Source organism: Tupaia chinensis, unplaced genomic scaffold, assembly GCF_000334495.1.
Source record: "Tupaia chinensis unplaced genomic scaffold, TupChi_1.0 Scaffold000365_1, whole genome shotgun sequence".
Lineage (NCBI taxonomy): Eukaryota > Metazoa > Chordata > Mammalia > Scandentia > Tupaiidae > Tupaia > Tupaia belangeri.
The window spans coordinates 1,657,839-1,676,360 of record NW_006159862.1 but is presented as its reverse complement, the minus strand read 5'-3'; the positions used below and the strand labels follow the sequence as shown (position 1 = coordinate 1,676,360).

The 18,522-nt window shown below is 47.7% G+C and overlaps 1 protein-coding gene across 3 annotated transcripts in view; it reads left to right on the top strand.

The window, feature by feature from the left end:
* The first annotated feature begins 1,887 nt into the window (after nucleotides 1–1,887).
* The window catches only part of SPECC1 (sperm antigen with calponin homology and coiled-coil domains 1), a 362,600-nt gene continuing 345,965 nt past the window's right edge, over nucleotides 1,888–18,522 (top strand). Inside the window, exon 1 of one of the 3 annotated variants that reach the window (XM_027773699.1) lies at nucleotides 1,888–1,991. The gene's annotated coding sequence lies outside the window, so the exon portion shown is untranslated. Of the gene's footprint in view, nucleotides 2,170–18,522 lie in introns of all 3 variants that reach the window. The other 2 variants (XM_014589607.2, XM_014589605.2) reach the window with 2 other exon arrangements.

Genomic DNA, 18,522 nt, shown 5'->3' with positions numbered 1-18,522 from the left:
TGCTATAGAGCGACTGCGCTCATGGGGGAGAGACTGAAAGAAAGAGGGAAAGTGAGAAATCGCACGACACCCCCCCACCCCAGTCCCAGGCCACACAGCAATCCCTGCTCCCCCATTCTCCCTTTGGGATTGTGGACACCCACGCACACACCACCAGCCTGATTTCCAAGTCCTGAGTCTGGACTCCAGCGGCAAAGTCAGCCATGTGGGATCCAGCTACCTTCACCTCCACGCCACCTTCTGCCTCCACCCAATCCTTTTTTTTAAAGTGGGAGAAGCTTCCTCATATTTAATTTCTTTTTTTTTTTGGAAGAGGTTTTTGCTATAGGGCGCGTGCACTCACCAGAAAGAGAGAGAGATATAGAGACAGAAAGCGAGAAATCACCCCCCAGGGGGGATGGCCACGCCGCAATCCCTTCTCCTCCATTCTCCTCTCGGGATCTTGGGCACGCACGCACACGCGCCCGGCGTGAGTTTTAAGCCACCGGGTCCAGGACGCGAACCGCAGTCGAAGTCCATGGGAGTCCAGCCACATAGCCATTACGCCAACTGCGGGTCCCAAATTTAAATGTTTATGGGAAGAATCCAGCTGAGAGGGAGCCAGCTTCTCTGACAGGAAGAGTTAACACGGTATTTCCAGACGGTGCTGCCGCTCCGGGCTACGCACTTTGAGAATCACTGTCTGGAGTGCCGAGAGGGGACCTAGGTCCCGACGGGGGTGCTCCACCGTCGACTGCCCGGCAGCGGAGGATGAGCCCCTGCGGGAGACAGGGAAAGCCGGGAGAAAGAAAGGACCCCCAGCCCGGGCGGCGGGCGAGCCCCGGGGCAAAGTGCAGAGGCTCTTGGACTACAACTCCCAGGGAGCCCCGCGCCGGCTCGCGCGCGCCCCCCGGAGGCGGCTGGCGGGAGGCGCGGGTGGGAGCGCGGGGACCTTCCGCGGAGCTTCGGGGAGCGCGGGGAGCCGCGGAGTACTGCCCCTCGGGGAAGACGCGCTGCGGTTGTCACCGCGGTGGCCCCGGTGCCCCTCGGCGCTGCGGATCTTTCCCCAGCCTAGGAGGGACGTCTTGCCCTATCCGGCCCAGCCCGGGAGCCGAGGAACGGGTGCCGCAGGTGGCAGCGGCAGGTGGCCGCCCCCTCCCCTCCGGGCCGGGGGCTTGGCGCAGGAGCCCGGGACAGAGGGCCAGGTGGCTCCCGACAACTGCAGCCCTGGGAAGTGCCCCCAGGTGGGCCCTGGGGGGACAGATGCGTGGGTGCCGGGCTTGGGCTCGGGCTCTTCGGTGCTGTCCTGGTATGTGTGCGTGTGTGTGGGGAGGTTGCGGGGTGTCGGGGACCGAGAAACCCGTGGCCATGCTCGGCGTCCACACAGCTGCGGTGTCCTGGCTCCCTGGGGTGACCGGGGAAGGGCGCGGGCTGCGCGTCCCCGGGTGAGCGCGCGGTGTCTCAGTGCAGTGCACCTGGCGAGCCCGGGGGGCACCGTGGGGATGTTGGTGCGTGTCCCGGAGATGCCGAGCCTGTCGCGAGCGCAACAGCGACAGCCTCCTTTGCAAATGTCTCGGAGATCAAATTAGTGTCGGTGCTTGTTTTATTATTTTTTAAAATCGAGTTTGACTCCGTCTTATTTTGCGGGCGCTGCATTCGCCAGCACGTAAGTTTATATAATGAGCAGTATATGGTTGGGAAAAAAATACGCCTGGGAAGGTGCTCTTCCTTGCCCTCTATCGGAAGGAGGATGTCGGACTGGGTGACTTGCTATCCGTCTGTAACTGCAGCGGCTGGAGGCAAGAGATAAAGTGTTTTTGAGTAGAGGCGCAACTCAACCTGAGAAGTCGATTTGGGGTTCTGGAAAGATTCTGTTATCCGGTTTCGGATACTGTGTTAGTGCTACGTTTCAGGTGGGGGAGGACCGAGGGGCAGAAGCTTGTCAATTCCAACACCTTCCTGGAGAAAATCGCTCGGCTGGATTCCTTCCCCAAACAAGCAAGTTTAATTCGGTAGGCAGCCTAGATGTGAGGCCGAGCCTCCTGCTAACTTTTAATCCCTGGCAGTAGCATCTCAGTGTGGCGTGGGGCTGCTCCCGGTGGGTCATTTTATCGTCTGTTAAGAAACAACACATGCGCCTGCTGTTTGTGCGTGTTCTTCGGCGGTCACGCTCCGCTGAGCAATATTAAGGTGAAGTACGACATCTTTGTCTTGGGCTTGGAGGTAGGAGGATGTTTCTTACTGTCTCTTCATCATATTCAGTTAATTTCCGTGTCTGCCCAGTCACTGAGAGTTTAACAAGTCAGAAGTGGGTGCTGACTTTCTTTTCCCAAATGCTTTGTGTGACAGCGTCTATGGAGAGGACCCTGTCGTTTTCCTTCCTCAACTCAACATACGCGATTATGTGGTTGATTGTCTTTGTCTAAAATCCTAATATAATTTAAGATGCACTGCAGAGTTGTTTGGTAGGTTTCAGTAAGCTGGCATTTTATTTGGGGTTTTGGTATCTCTAAGTGACTAACGTTTTATTTAGGGTTCGGTATCTGTACGTGATATTAGTACCAAGTTCTCCTCTCCCCCGCTTTTGTCTGTGTTCTCAGTAGGATTCTCCTGTCCCTGTTGATTAAACTGGGAACCGTTCCCTCATCTTCATGCTCTGGAACAGAAGCGTTGTCTGTTCCCTGGCTGCAAGCTGCCTGGGTGCTGCTGCTGGTTTCTGAGAAGCTGGTATCAGTCTCTACCCACCTTTCCTCTTCCTTCCATGACCGTTGATTTTCCTCAGGCTTTCTGTTTCCCCCAAATCAATTCTAGATATTCTGTTTCCCACTGGCCGTGTGTGCCTGCGTGCCCAAAATCCCAGGAGGAGAATGAAGAGGGCATCCTGGTGTGGCCTTTTCTCCTGGAGGTGAGGGGTTGATGTCTCACTTTCCTTCTCACTGTCTCTCTGTCTCTCTCCAGTGAGCTCATGCACCCGATGGCAGAAACCTCAAAAAAAAAAAAAAAAAGATATTCTATTCCCTAAAAAGATTTAACATTATTCGGGAGCAGCAGTTGGTGTAATGGCTACATCGCTGGACTCCCATGTAGTCGACCATGGTTCGAGTCCCTGACCTGGTGGCTTAAACTCACGCTGGGTGCATGTGCGTGCGTGCCCAAGATCCCGAGAGGAGAATGGAGAAGGGATTGCAGTGTGGCTACGCCCCTGGGGGGGGAGTTCTCGCTTTCTGTCTCTCTGTCTCTGTCTTTCTGGCGAGTGCACGTGCCCTATAACAAAAACCTCTCCAAAAAAAAAAAAAAAGACTTAACGTTATTAAAAGTTAATGCACGGCAGCATAATGTTAGGTATGGCATCTGGGTGTCAGGAAACAAACACGCAAACACGGGTCTGTGGCCTGTTCTTTCTCATTAACAAGAACAGTTTTTTTTTTTTTTTTTTTAGGTTTTTGCCCTAGGCTGCATGTGCTAGACAGAGAGAGAACGTGAGAAATCACCCCCCCCCCGGGGGGATGGCGACTACGCTGCAGTAGCCTCTCTTGCATTCTCTAGGATTGTGTGTGATTTTCAAAGTGCCAAGTCTGGGACTCGAACCATGGTCTGTCATGTGGGGGTCCAGTGCCTTAACTACAATACCACTTGCTGGCACCAAACAATAATACTTTTAAAAATAATTATTTTAAGTTTATTTACTATTATTTTAATTCGCTATAGGGCATGTGTGCTCAGCAGAGAGAGAGAGAGAGAGAGAGAGAGAGAGAAGGTGAGAAAATAAGTTGCAGGTCCAGACTCAAACTGTGGTCTGCCGTGTGTGAGTCGTGCCTTAATACCCACACCACCTGCTGGCCCCATAGTAATTTTTTTTTGGGGGGGGTGGCTTTTTTCTGGTCAGATTGCTTAATGTTTACTTATTTGAATTAGCCTTTCAAAGAATCAGCTTTGATTAAGCGTATTGCTGTTTACTTTTCTATGTAATTCATGTCCGCTTTTATTCTTGGTCTTTCTACCTAATTTGAATTTACTTCTGTTCAAGTTCTAGCCTTTTCGTTGCAAGCTCGGGTCATTTGTTTACTCAGTCAGTCCTTCCGGACAAGGCGAGATTTAGAACTCATTCCAGTCGCCACCCCTGTAGCCTGAACTGTATTTTTACTTTAATCCTTCAAATTAGACATTATTGCTATTGTTGTCTCCTAGGTCAATATGTATTAGATTTGTTTACTATTTCCTTTACTCTCCGTTCCTTCGTGGGTTATAAATACTCTTTTCTGAACCATTTTTCATCTCCTTAAGTACATTCCTTAGAAGTTTCCTCGGTGATGATCAACCTTCTGTTTTTGTAGTATCTGAGAATGGCTTTATTTTATTTACATCCTTGGCTTTAGTCTTTATTTTTTCCGCATATGTATTATTATTATTTTTTTTTTTTTTGAGAGAGAGATTTTCGCTATAGGGTGCGTGCGCTCGCCAGACAGACAGAGAGAGACAGAGAGATAGAAAGCGAGAAATCACCCCCCAGGGGGGATGGTCACGCCGCAGTCCCTTCTCCTCCATTCTCCTCTCGGGATCTTGGGCACGCACGCACACACGCCCGGCGTGAGTTTTAAGCCACCGGGTCCGGGACGCGAACCGCGGTCGACTACGTGGGAATCCAGTGACATAGCCATTACGCTAACTGCTGGTTCCCTGCATATGTATTATCTTTTTAAAATAAAAAAAAACTGCACTGGCAGTTAAAAGGATGTGTGCATTGGCACGTGACAGAGAGAGAGAGAGACAGAGAGAGAGAGAGAGAGAGAGAGAGGGAACACCTCTCCTCTCCCAAGAGACGTGGTCATAGCACAATCCCTTCTTCTTTCCCCAGCCTGTGAGGATTTTGGTTATGCATGCACGTGAGCCTGGTGTGTTTCTGCAAGCCTCTGGGACCAGGAGGGGGATTCGAACTGTGGGCAGCCATGCGTGATTCGACTCGCAGTGCACAGCTTAATCACTTACTACGAGGGCCAGCCCTGGCACTTGACGGAGATGTTTCGTAGCTGGGAAGTTTCATGATCTCTCTTCTGCCACAGAGCTGGAAGAGAAATAAAGGTTAGAAGCCACAGTTAACTTGGGATCTGATGGACTGTCAGTTTGGGTGGCCGCTCTACCTTTAGAATGTTGGGTGAAAGCTCTGTATTTATCTCAGATTTATTGGTTACAACTCATGTTCTTTGTATCCCTAACTTAGTTTTTCTCTATTTGACCCGTTTATTCTAAGAGTTGTGTTAGATTTCCACCATGATTGTTTTGTTTTGCTTTGCTATAGGGCATGTATCCTTGCCGAAGACAGAGACAGGGAAAGTGAGAAAGCACGCCCCAGGGGGGATGGCCACGCCACAATCGTTCCCTTCCACTCTCCTCTTGGGATCTTGGGCACATATGCATGTATGTCTGGCATGTTTTGTAAGCCTCATAGTCTGGGACTTGAACTATGCAGTCAGCCATGTGAGACCCGGCTGCCCAATCTCCACACCATCTGCTGGCCCCTCTACTATGATTCTTGTAGGATTTTTTTTTTTTTTTTGGAGAGGTTTTTGCTATAGGGTGCGTGTACTCGCCAATAAGTCAGAGACAGAGACAGAAAGCGAGAAATGACCCCCAGGGGGGTGGCCACACCGCAATCCCTTCTCCTCCAGTCTCCTCTCAGGATCTTGGACACCACGCATATGCACTTGGCGTGAGTTTAAGCTATCAGGTCCGGGACTCAAACTGTGGTCGACTACGTGGGAATCCAACGACATAGCCATTATGCCATCTGCTGGTCCCAGATTTTTTATTTGTTTTATTTCTATCAGCTTTGTTTACACACACACACACACACACACACACACATATACACATATACACATATACATGCATATGTATATACAATATGTGTATATACATACACACACATTAACTTCCTTCTCCCAGGAAGACAGCCTCGGACTGGGAGCTGGGGTGAGAGGGGCATCCCTGAGTTCTTGGTCTGGGGGAGAGGAGACCTCACGTTTTTGGCTACAACAGTCCTGGGTCCTGGGTGGTGTCTTCTACCTGGCTGGCTGGGAGTGGGAAGTAAGAAGTATCTTGGCTCCTGTACCACAGATTCTCACCTTCTTATTGAAGACTGATAGATTTTCTTCAACGCAAGTTTCTTTATTTGGGTGTTTGCCTTTAAACCATTTCTAGAGGCTTTTTTTTTTTTAATTCTGTTTTTAAAAATGTAGATTTTTTTTGAGAGGTTTTCGCTATAGGGCGTGTACGCTTGCCAGAAAGACAGACAGAGACAGAAAGTGAGAAATCACCCCCCAAGGGGGATGGCCACGCTGCAATCCCTTCTCCTCCATTCTCCTCTCAGGATCTTGGGCATGCACGCACACGCACCCGGTGTGAGTTTAAGCCACTGGGTCCGGGGCTTGAACCACGGTTGACTACATGGGAGTCCAGTGATATAGGCATTACCCCAACTGCTGGTCCCTGTAGTTCTTCATTTCTTCCATCAGTGAGATAGAAAGACAAAAAGCGAGAGACAGGCACCCAGGAGAGTCTTCATGCTGTCTTCCACCCCAAGCCTCGGTCTGCCCTGCATCAAGGACACGGGTAGCAGGTGTGTTCGGAGAGGTCTCCATTTGGGAACCCAGAACCTTCCCAAGTGGTTCAGCCTCATGGAGTGCATGTTACTCGTGCGCCACTGCCTAGCCTTCATTTCTAGAGGCTTTAAAATGGCTGGTTTTTAAAAAAATAATTTTTGGTCCAGCCCCATAGCCTAGTTGTTAAGGGAGCTAGATCTTACATGGCCAACTGCAGTTCGAATCCTGGCTCAGTGACCTGAAAAGCATGCTGGGCTCCTGTGCCCCAAAGCCTTGTGCTCCAAATCCTGCTAGGGTGGAGAAAAGGAGGAGCCAGGATCCTGGCAGGACCGAGCCCCACTGGGGGGGTGCCTTCTCCCTTCCTGTTCTTTCTGACAAGCACACCTACCCTTTAGCAATTAAAATAATGATTTTGACCAGTTTTACTGGGGAGTGGGCTATTCCTCACACTTCATGCTGGAAGTTGATTTCCCTTCCCCCAAGTTCCTGCTTTTACAGAAATCCCAGACCCGAGCCGCCGTAGCACAGAGGTTCATCGCTGTGCAGAGACGCCAGATCCCACGGGCTGATAGGAGAGCGGAGGGCACAGGTTACCTCGTGTCGCCCCCGTTGAGGGTGCTTTCCCTCTCTCACCCTGTCTGTCTCTCGCTCGTGTGGATGCACATGCCTTCTGGTGTTAAAACAAAACTTCGAACCTACGCGCAAGTTGAAAGATAATACTGGGAACTCCCTTATATGCTCCGTCTAGATTCGCCAGCACTTTGCTACAACCGCACCCTCACCTTTTCTCTCTCGCCACATCAGGTTTGCGTCTATGCATGTTAGGGCTGTATTTGGGTGCGTGCATAAATATATATGCTTGTGTGTGTGTGTGTGTGTGTGTGTGTATACACATATATGTATGTGTGTGTGTATATACATATATATGTATATGTGTGTATGTGTATATCTGTATATATTTATATCTATATATCTGTCCTTTTGTTTTCTGTTTTGGCTGATACATTTGAAAATATGTTGCAGACACTGAGACGCTTCACCTGTGATTATTTCAGTATGCATCTCCTAAGACAGGAGAAGTCAACATAATTTTTTTTTTAAGAGAGTTTTTTTGTAATAGGGCACATGTACTCGCTGGAGAGAGAGACAGAAAGCGATAAATCACCCCCCGGGGGGATGGCTATGCCGCAATCCCTTCTCCTCCTGGGATCTCTTGGGATCTTGGGCACGCACATACACATGCCTGGCGTGAGTTTAAGCCACTGGGTCTGGGACTCGAACCATGGTCGATTACATGGGAGTCCAGCAACATAACCGTTACACCATCTGCCAGTCCCTGAATATAATTTTTAAAAATTTATTTAATATTTCTTTCTCTTTTTAGAAATACATTTATTTATTTAATTTTGCTACAGGGAACCTGCACTTACTAGAGAGAGACAGAGAGAGAGTGAGAGAGGAAGTGAGAAAGAACCAAGTCTGGGACTTGAACTGTGTAGCTGGCCGGGTGGGATCAAGCTACTTCAGCCACCATGCTACCTGGCTAGCCCATATTCTACATAATCTTAATATCATTATCACAGTGAAGAAATGTCATACTAATCCCATAATATCATTTACCATATAATGCATTTTTTTAGAGGTTTTTGCTATAGGGTGCGTGCGCTTGACAGAAAGACAGAGACAGACAGAGAGACAGAAAGCAAGAAATCACCCCCCAGGGGGGATGGCCACACTACAATCCCTTCTCCTCCATTCTCCTCTTGGGATCTTGGGCACGTACGCACACGCGCCCGGCGTGAGTTTAAGCCACCCGGTCCGGGACTCGAATTGCGGTCCACTACATGGGAGTTCAGTGACATAGCCACTACGCTAACTGCTGGTCCCAGCCATATAATGCATATTTTAAAAATGTCCTCAGTCATTTCCAGAATGCCTTTTATAGCTTTTGGAATCAGTCCATTTTTGCATATTATGTTTGGTTATTATCTTTTTAGTTTATTTTCATTTTACTTTAAGATAATGGTAGGATTACACGCAGTTGTAAGAAATAGAGGGAACCCATGAACACGCTATCCAGTTCCCCCCAGTGGTGACATCTTCCAGAACCATAGTACAAACTCACAGTTCCAGGGTCTCAGCAGAGATACAGAGGAGTCCTGTTAGCACAGGTTCCCTCATGCCGCCCTGTACTAGTCTTGCCCACTTTCCTTCTTCTCTACCCCTCCTTAAACTCTGAAAGCCACTAATCTGATGGACTTTTCTATAATTTTGTCATTTCAAGAATGTTTTATAAATGAGACCATACAGAATGCAAGTTTGGGATTGTTCCCCTCCCCCAGTATAATGTCCTTGAAATGAATCCAAATTGTGTGAGTGAATAGTGTTTTCCTTTTTTATGGCTGAGTAGTATTCCACAGTACAGATATACCACAGTTTCATTAACCGTTTACCCATCAAAAGTCCGCTGTGTCATTCCCAGGATTTTGCTTTTATGAATAAAGCTGCTAGGAGCATTTGTGTTCCATGAGAACCTGTTTTTATTTCTCTGGGATAAATGCGTCAGTACCACTGCTGAGTTGTATGGTAGTTAGCTTTTTGGAGACCCGATGAACTGGGTGTACTGTTTTTACACCCCTCCCAGGAAAGTATGACTTATCTAGCCTCTCCTCATCTTCACCAGCATCTGGTGGTATCACTATTTTTTATTTTAACCATTCTGATACTTCTGTTGTGATAGCTTATTGGGGTTCTCACTTGTATCTCCCTAACGGCCAAGTCATGTTGAAAATATTTTCATATGCTTATTTGTTCAGTGAAATGGTTATTCATCTCTTTCAACCATTTTCAAATTGATTGACTGACATTTTTACTGTTGAGTTCTGTTCTTTATATATTCACAGTACTAGTTCTTTCTTGGATATGTGGTTTGTAATATAATATTAATATACTATATAATATTTCTCTCCCAGACTGTAGTTTGTCTTTTCATCCTTGTAACAGTGTCTTTCATAGAGCAAAAGTTTTGCATTTTGATGAAGTCCAATTTACCAACTTTAACCTTTTATAGACTTTATCTTTGTGTCATCTAAGAAGTCTTTGCCTAGCCTTACATCCTAAAGATACTCTATTTTTTCCTAAGTGTTTTATAGATTTACATCTTATGTTTAAATCCTTCATTCGTTTTGAGTTGATTTTTGTACAAAGCATGACACCTAGGTCATGGTTCGTCTTTTTGCCTGTGGATGTCCAATGATTCCATGTCGCTTTTTAAAATTTTTATGTATTTATTTTTTGCCATAGAGCGTGTGCACTCACCAGAGAGAGAGAGAGAGAGACAGACAGAGAGACAGAGAGAAAGTGAGAAATCACCCCCAGCGGGGATGGCCATGCCGCAGTCTCTTCTCCTCCATTCTCCTCTTGGGATCGTGGGCACGCACGCACACGTACGCGGCATGTTTTCAAGCTGCCAGGTCTGTGATCCATGGTCCACCATGTGGGAGTATAGTGCCTGAAACATCACGCCTTAACCAACATCACCTGCTGGTCGCCTCTGCCACTTACTGAGAAAGCTGTCTGCCCCCATTGAATTCATTCGCCAGCTTTGCCATTGGACGTCTTCGTGTGTGTGTTTCTCTCTCAGTTCTGTTTGATTCCTTGGTACACATGTTCTGTCTCTCTGTCAGGATCACACAATCTTGATTACTATAGCTTTGTATGGCTTGAAATTAGGTAGACGGACTCTTCTTACTTTGTTTTTCTTTTTCAAATTTGTTTTTAATCTCTTCTAGTTCTTTGGTATTGACATATCAATTTTAATATAATCGTGTTCATCTCTATGCACACTTTTTTTTAAATGCCGGAGGGCACATTCATATGAGAGAGACAGAGCGACAGACAGAGAGGGCATCGCACATCTACCAATCGGGCCTGGTCACGCCACAGTCCTCCCTCCACTTCTCCACACTGTCAGGATCCTGGGCGTGTGCATCTGGTGTGCCTCCATGTTGAGATTCAAACCACAGTTGGCCATGTGGGGTCTGGCTCCCTCTGCACAGCTCTTAGCTCTACGGGCCAGTCCTGTATAAATAAATGCTTGATGGGATTTTGATATGAGTTTCGTTCACCTGTGTGATAATTTGGACAGAAGTGACATCTTTACAGAACTGAGTTTTCCAATCCATTACTACGGTATGCCTCGCTCTGTCTAGGTCTTTTTTGATTTCTTTTTCTTTCTTTCTTTTTTTTTTTGAGAGGTTTTCGCTATAGGATGCGTGTGCTTGCCAGACAGACAGAGAGAGACAGAGAGACAGAAAGCGAGAAATCACCCCCCAGGGGGGATGGTCACGCTGCAATCCCTTCTCCTCCATTCTCCTCTCGGGATCTTGGGCACGCACGCACACGCGCCCGGTGTGTTTTAAGCCACCGGGTCCGGGACGTGAACCACGGTCAACTACATGAGAGTCCAGCGACATAGCCATTACGCTAACTGCTGGTTCCCTTTTTTGATTTCTTTCATCACCATTTTGTAGTTTTCAGCATATAGATTCTGTACATATTCTGTTAGGCTTACATCTCAGAATTTCTTTTTTTTTTTTTTTTTTGTGGGGCAATTAAATGGCCTTGTATTTTTAAAAAGTTATTATGTATTTATTTCATGAGGCAGGAGACAACAACAGAGACACAGATGGAGGCTGAGGAAGAGGAACCCTTGACAGAGTCTCGCCATGTCGCCATCTTTCTCCCAGCCTCCCAGCCGACCAGGATCATGGGTGCAGGTGGATGTGCCCATGTGTTCAGATCAGCCCAGAATTTGAACCTAGGCCTCCCACATGGCTTCAGTATTTCTGGGTGTCACTCCATGCCTGCATCACTGCTACTGGGCCCTTTTCACTCATTTCAAGTGTACAGTCCAATGGCTTTTTGTATTGTTCACTGGGTTTAACAAATATCACTGTTATCATTGTTTTTGTTATCCCAGAAAGAAGCTACACTTCTTTAGCTGTCACCCTCCCCACATCCCAAGCCTTAGGCAACCACTAATGAACTTTGATTTATGACCCAGGATATGGTCTAAGTATATGTTCGCCCAGTACTTGAAAAGAATTACTAATTCGTCTTTACTGGGTACAGTGTTTTATAAATGTCTATTAGATCCTGCTGTTTGATGGTGCTTGTGAGCTCTTCTCAAATCCTTGCTGATTTTTTGGGTCTAGTTGTTCTGTCAGTTTTAAGAGAGAATGTTGAAGTCCACAACTATAATTATGGATTTCTCTATTTCTCTTTAAGTCCTATGAAGTTTTTCTATATGTATTTTGTAGCTCTGTTGTTTGGTGCTTGAGTCTAACATTTATTTGTTTTTAAAACTGTTTAGTTTTGTTTTTTTTCAGATGATGTAATGGTTATGTTGCTGGACTCCTACATAGTTGACTGCAGTTTGCGTCCTAGACCTGGCGACTTAAAATTCATGCCGGGTGTGTGTGCGTGCGTGCCCAAGATCCTGAGAGGAGAATGGAGGAGAAGGGATTGCGGCGTGACCATCCTCCCTGAGGGTGATTTCTCGCTTTCTGTCTGTCTCTGTCTCTCTGGCAAGCCCATATGCCCTGTAGAAAAAAATCTCTCTAAAGAAAAAAAAATTTTTTTTAGTTTTTTTTTCTCCATTTTTCTTGTCTTCCTACAGGTTTTTGAGCATTTTTTAAAATTCCATTTTGATGATTTTTTAAAAGGGTTTTGCCACAGGGCACGTGTTTTCACAGGAGGAAGACAGAGAGAGGGAAAGTGAGAAATCACCTCTCAGGGAGGATGACCACCCGACAACCCGTTCTCTATTCTCCCTCCTCTCAGGACTTTGGGCACACATGCACATGAACCTGGCATGATTCTGAAGCCACAAGGTCCAGCATTTGAAACCCAGTCAGCCATATGGGAGACCAGCGCTTAACCACCTTGCCATCTGCTGGTCCCTGATTAAAAGTTTGTTGGCAGAAAGCCTATGCGCTTGCTAGAGAGAGGGAAAGTGCCCCACCAATGGGGCGTGATTGTGTGACAGTCCTTTTGCCTCCATTTCTCTTCCTGTCTGGATTTTGGACTTCCAAGCACATGCACCTAATGTGTTTTTCAAGCCACTGGGGTGGGATTCCAGCCATGGTTGGCCATGTGGGATCAAGCTGTCTGTGCGTAGAGCTTAATCACTGTGCTGAGGGCGGGTCCCAAAGTGGTTTTGATTCGATCTCTTTGTGTAGCGTTATTAGTGGTTGCTGTAAATATTACATTTTACCCAGATGACTTTTTATGGTCTACTGGTGTCATCACTTTACCACTGTAGTGAAGCGCGGAGATCTTGCCTCTCTTTAATTTCTCCGTTTATAACTCTCTGCAAACATTTAGAAACACATCAGACGAGGCTGTAATTTTTGCCTTTACTATCAAACATGGGGGTGGGGAGAAATCGTATTGTATTTACATATGTTGGGTCGTTGGAAAAGTCAGGACTCATGTTTGCATAGAAAAACACAGAAAAATACGGCATGACTTTTCTGATGGCCCCATGGTTTTGTTGACCATGTTCTTTCTTCCTTTCTGATGTCCCTGGATTTCCTCTCTCTTCCTTCCCTTCTGTTGAGCCACCATCTTTTGCTGTTCTTTTGGGTGGGTCTGCTGGCCACGCCTTCTTGTCTTCCTTTGTCTGAGGACCACTTGATTTACCTTTGATTCCTGAAGGATGTTTCTACTGGGTGTAGGATTCTGGTTTGACAGCTCTTTTCTTTCAACACTTGTAAATGTTGTATCACTTCTTCCTGGTCACCACCTGCTGTCTGCCTTTCTGCATAGATAGTTGTTTCTGTAATTGTTCTCAAGACTTTAAGTTTTTTCTTTTGGAGAGGTTTTTGCAATAGGGTGCGTGCGCTAGCCAGAAAGACAGAGAGAGACAGAGAGAAAGAAAGCAAGAAATCACCCCCCGGGGGATGGCCACGCTGCAGTCTTTTCTCTATTCTCCTCTCAGGATCTCGGGCATGCACGCACATGCGCCTGGTGTGAGTTTAAGCCTTGGGATCTGGGACTCGAACGGTGGTAGACTACATGGGAATCCAGTGACATAGCCATTATGCCAACTGCTGGTCCCAAGACTTTTTGTCTTTTAGACATTTCAGAAGTTCGACTGTGATAGATCTTGGCTTGGACATCTTTGGCTCTCAGTCCGAATCTGCAGATTTGTGTCTTTCATCAAATTTGGGAAATTTTCAGCTGTTAATTTTTGAGTGCTGTTTATGCTCTGCCTCCTTTATGTCCTCTTTCGTGGACCTTGATGACAAGAATGTGAGAGAATTATAGTTCCACAGGTCTTCGAGACGCTGTACTTTTTTCTTTTCTTTTGGTTGGCCTGTTTTCTCTCTGTTAATATTGGGGAATTTCTGTAGTTTTCAGACTGGAGTTCACTGATTACATCCTTTGCCTCCTCCATTCTGTGCTAAGTTCATCTCTTGGATTTAGTTGCTGTCGTTTTTAAAAGAATTATTTATTACATTTTATTAATTTATTAGTATTGTTTTTTTTTTTTTAATTTGCTATAGGACATGTATGCTTACCAGAGAGAGACAGAGAAAGAGAGAGGGAAAGTAAGAAAATAAGCCTCCAAGTCTAGCACTTGAATCATGGTTGGCCATGTGGGAGTCCAACACCTGACCACCATGCCACCTGCTGGCCCTGGTTACTGTATTTTTTAAGTTCAGAAATTTCCCTTGTTTTAGTCTCCCCAACTTCCTATAGGGCACCTGTGCTTACTGGAGAGAGACAGAGAGAGACAGTGAGAGGGAAATTGAGAAATCACTCCCCAAGGGGGAGGGCCACCTGCAATCCCTTTCTTCCATTCTCCTCTCGGGATCTTGGCCACACATGCACACCACCTGGTCTGACTTTCAAGCCACTAAGTCTGGGACTTGAACCGTGGTCAGCCATGAGAGAGTCCAGCACTGTAGCCACTTCACCATCTACCGGCCCCAAAAGATTTCTATTTTTTTAAATATTTATCCTTCATTTCTTTGCTGAGACTATTTTTTCATTAGTTTCAGTACATTTATGATTGTTTGCTGAGGCAGTTTTATGATGGCTGCTTAAAATCTTTGTCAGCTGGCTCTAACATCCGTGTTGTCGTGCTGTCGGTGTCTGCCTTTTAATTACCGTGGAGTTTCGCCATCACCATCCTCGTGCCTCAGCCTTCCAGCCGGGACTGCAGGTGCACTCCTGGCTCCTTTAAAAGACGGTGTCATTGTGCTGCCCAGGCCAGCCCGAGCTCTGAGTCGCTGGGATTACAGGTGCGTACCACCACACTCAGCCTTTAGGTGGGACTAGAACTTGAACCTGGGCCTGCCATGTGGCCCCAGCCTGGGGAGTACAGCCGAGTGCACCACCACAGAGGGCTTGGTGTCTGTTGCCTTATTTTCTTACTCAGTTTGAGATCTCGGTATAAGTGAGTCCCCTCTAAACTCGGACGTGTTCGGCGTTATGTCAGGAGAGCTAGGTCTGATGTAACCTGTTTGGGCTGGCTTTGTGGGACTTGGGAAAGGGGACATCCCTGGTTACTGCTAGGCGACGATAGAGATCTAGGTGTTCCACTCCACTTCCATCCACACCCGTGGGCTGAGGGACCCTGCTCCCTGCTGGGCAGAGGTGGGTGTTCTGGTTCCCCAGGAGGCTCCCGGGTCCCTCCCGGTCTGAGAACGGCGGGAGTGCCTAGTCCCTCACCACCGTGCTTCACAGTCGCTGTGGGGGAAGAGGGAGCAAGGGTGGCCCTGTCACCTCAGTGGAGCTGAAATCACTGAATTTCCACTAGGCTTCCCGGGACAGGACCCCAGCAGGACAGGACCCCAGCAGGACGGGGGAGGGGGCGCCTCCATCTTTATGCAGGGCAGGAAGGGCCGTCGGGGCTCCACGGCACCGCTGGGTGGGGGAGGACGCGTTCCCGTCCTTTCTCAGCCCTCTCTGACACCTCCCTGGTGGGGTGTTGGATGCGATGCCTTTTCACATCCACACGAGGGTGGGATCGAGGCCCCCCTCAGTCCCGGGGTGTGCTGTTAGGCTGGAGGAGAGCAGCTGCCCAGGCGTGCTGCGGCCGGGCCCTTTCCTGCCATTCCGGCCTCTCTGGGGCCCATTAGTCCGCGCCCTTCGCGTTTCCGAGTTGCCTGCCCCTTCGGTTCTGAGTCTGCGGTAACGAGGCAGAGCAAGCCCAGGGGCCTCATCACTCGATGGCTCCTTGGGCCCTGAGTCCCCGAGACAGTCTGCTCCCTCTGCCTGCCGTTTCTTTTACGGCACACGTTGAGGGTTTCTTGCGCTTAGAGGGAGGAAAGGGAAAGGGGTGTCTAGTCTGCCTTCCCAGGAGACCGGAGCTCATTGTTGGTTGGTTGGTTGATTTCTTTCTTTCTTTCTTTAGATTTTTGCTATAGGTTGTATGGGCTCACCAGAAAGTCAGAGAGAGAAAATGAGAATCCACCCCCACCCAGGGGGGTGGCCATGCTGCAATCCCTTCTCCATTCTCCTCTCGGGACCCTGGCATGCACACACATGCGCCCAGCATGCGTTTCGAAGCTGCCAGGTCCAGGACTTGAACTGCAATTGGCCACATGAGAGTCCACTGAAGTAACCATTCTGCCATCTGCTGGTCCCATACCCCTTTCCCCCCTCCGGGGCCCCCCCTTTTTTTTTTTTTAACAGTTTATCATCTATCCCCTCCGCGAGAGACAGAGACAGAGAAAGGCACCCCTAACGGGTCCTCGTGCTGCAGTCCCCTCCCAGTTCCAGCCGGCCCGCATCACGGCATGGGTGCCTGCCTGGTGTGAGGGAGATCCAGGACATGAACCCAGGACCCCTCCCATGGGAGTCCAGCACCACAGCCTGGCCCCTTGTTTCTGTGTAAGTAATTCACTTTGGAGTAGGCCTTGTAACATGGTGGTGAAGGGCTCACTCCGTATGTGGAGCAGATCCCACATGGCCAGCTGCGCCTCAAATCCTGACCTGGTAAGTTGAAAAACACACTAGGTGTATGTGCATTCATGCCCAATGTCCCGATGGGATGGAGGAAAGCGATCGTAGGGGACCACACTCCCTCCCCGTCCCCCCGCCAACACCTTATACACACATGCTTGCTAGGGCTCCTACCTTCTGGCAACAAAAACAAAGAACAAAACAAAACAAAACACGCTATTTTTTAAAACATAGTGTTTTGGTTTTTAAAAAAGCATGTATTGGGACTAGCAGTTGGCATAATGGCTATGTCGCTGGACTCCCATGTAGTCGACTGTGGTTCAAGTCCCAGGCCCGGTGGCTTAAACTCACACCGGGCACGTGCATGTGCGTGCTCAAGATCCCGAGAGGAGAATGGAGGAGAAGGGATTGCGGTGTGACCATCCTGACCCTGGGGGGTAATTTCTCGCTTTCTGTCTCTCTGTCTCTCTGTCTCTCTGTCTGGTGAGCACATGCGCCCTCTAGCAAAAACCTCTCCCCCAAAAAAGCATGTATTTATTTATCTATTTAGCTCTACATTGCCAGAAGAGGCGCTCGCGTCAGCTCGCCCACCTGGTGCTGATGGCCGGCTTCACCAGGCCCGCCTGCATCTGATAAATGACCGTGAGTGAGACTTAGGTCACGTGAGCACGTCCTGGTGACTGCACGTGGGTTCAGAGAATGGTGGATTGTGTCATTTCCTTTGCGTTTATTAGTTGGTATTCCTATTCTCTTCTTCTTTTACATCAATATGTGTTTTTGTTTTTCAGTTTGCTGTAGGGTGCTCACTGAAGAGAGACAGAGAGAGAGAGAGAGAGAGAGAGAAGAGAGAAAGTGGCAAAGCACCCTCCAGAAAGGAGGCCACACCACAATCCCTTCCCCTCCATTTTTCTCTTGGGAGTTTGGGCATGCACTCACAGGCACTCAGCATGTTTTCCAAACTGTCGGGTCCAAGACTTGAACAATGTGGTCAGCCATGTGGGATCCAGCGCGTTACCCTCCATGCCACCTGCTGGCCCCTAATACGTGTTTTAATTCATGTTTTACAAGTCAGTACTATCATTCTGTACTTTTTCTCTTTCTCTTTTTTATGGGAGAGAGAGTGAAGGAAAGTGAGCACGCACACAGGAGGAAGAGAAAGAAAGAGAGACAGACAGTATTTCTGCCAGTCTCACGGCTGCAGGCCTCTGCCCAGCCTCCCTGCCAGCCAGGACACTAGCATGCTCCCACCCTGGCCTGTTCAGGCTGGTCTGGGAACTGAACCTGGGCCTCCCACGTGGCCCCAACCCTGCATAGCAGTATCCTCCTGCTTGCACCACTGCACTACCCTTGTCATTGTATGTTTTTGGTTGAAATTGCCCCAAATGGGCCAAACTGAGCTCTTTCAGGTTCACTCCCAGTAAAGGAAATGACACAATTAGAAACACGAATTCCAATAATGTTCACTCAAACATGCTAAAACCATTGAGTAAAGGGTTATTGGGGTATGGTCAACTGCAGTTCGAGTCCCAGACCAGGTTTTTTTTTAATTGTATTTACTTAGAAGCATTCAGAATGTCAACAAAACAACCGCAACTTTTTTTTTTTTTTTTTTTTTTTTGCAATTACAGAGTGGTATTCAGTTAACAGAACAATTATTTCGTATAAGCTGCATCAGAGACAACTGAAGATGAAAGCACTACCATCCCCATATATAACTAATCTGGGCTGTGCACCAAGAACCTGCTTTAAATTTCCATGCCAGTTTACAGCCCCCATGCTGCAGCAGGCAAGGGTAGCGGCTGTTGAAAATCCCACCAGGACAGGGCTAGCTAAAGGCACATTCGGTCGTGTGTTAACTGTACGAAAAGACATGGTATAGGTTAAAAACGTCTTACACAGCCTTATGTTTCATTTTTTCTTTAAAAGGAGTGAGTTGTGTACAGGGGGTTAAATGCTTTATAGACAA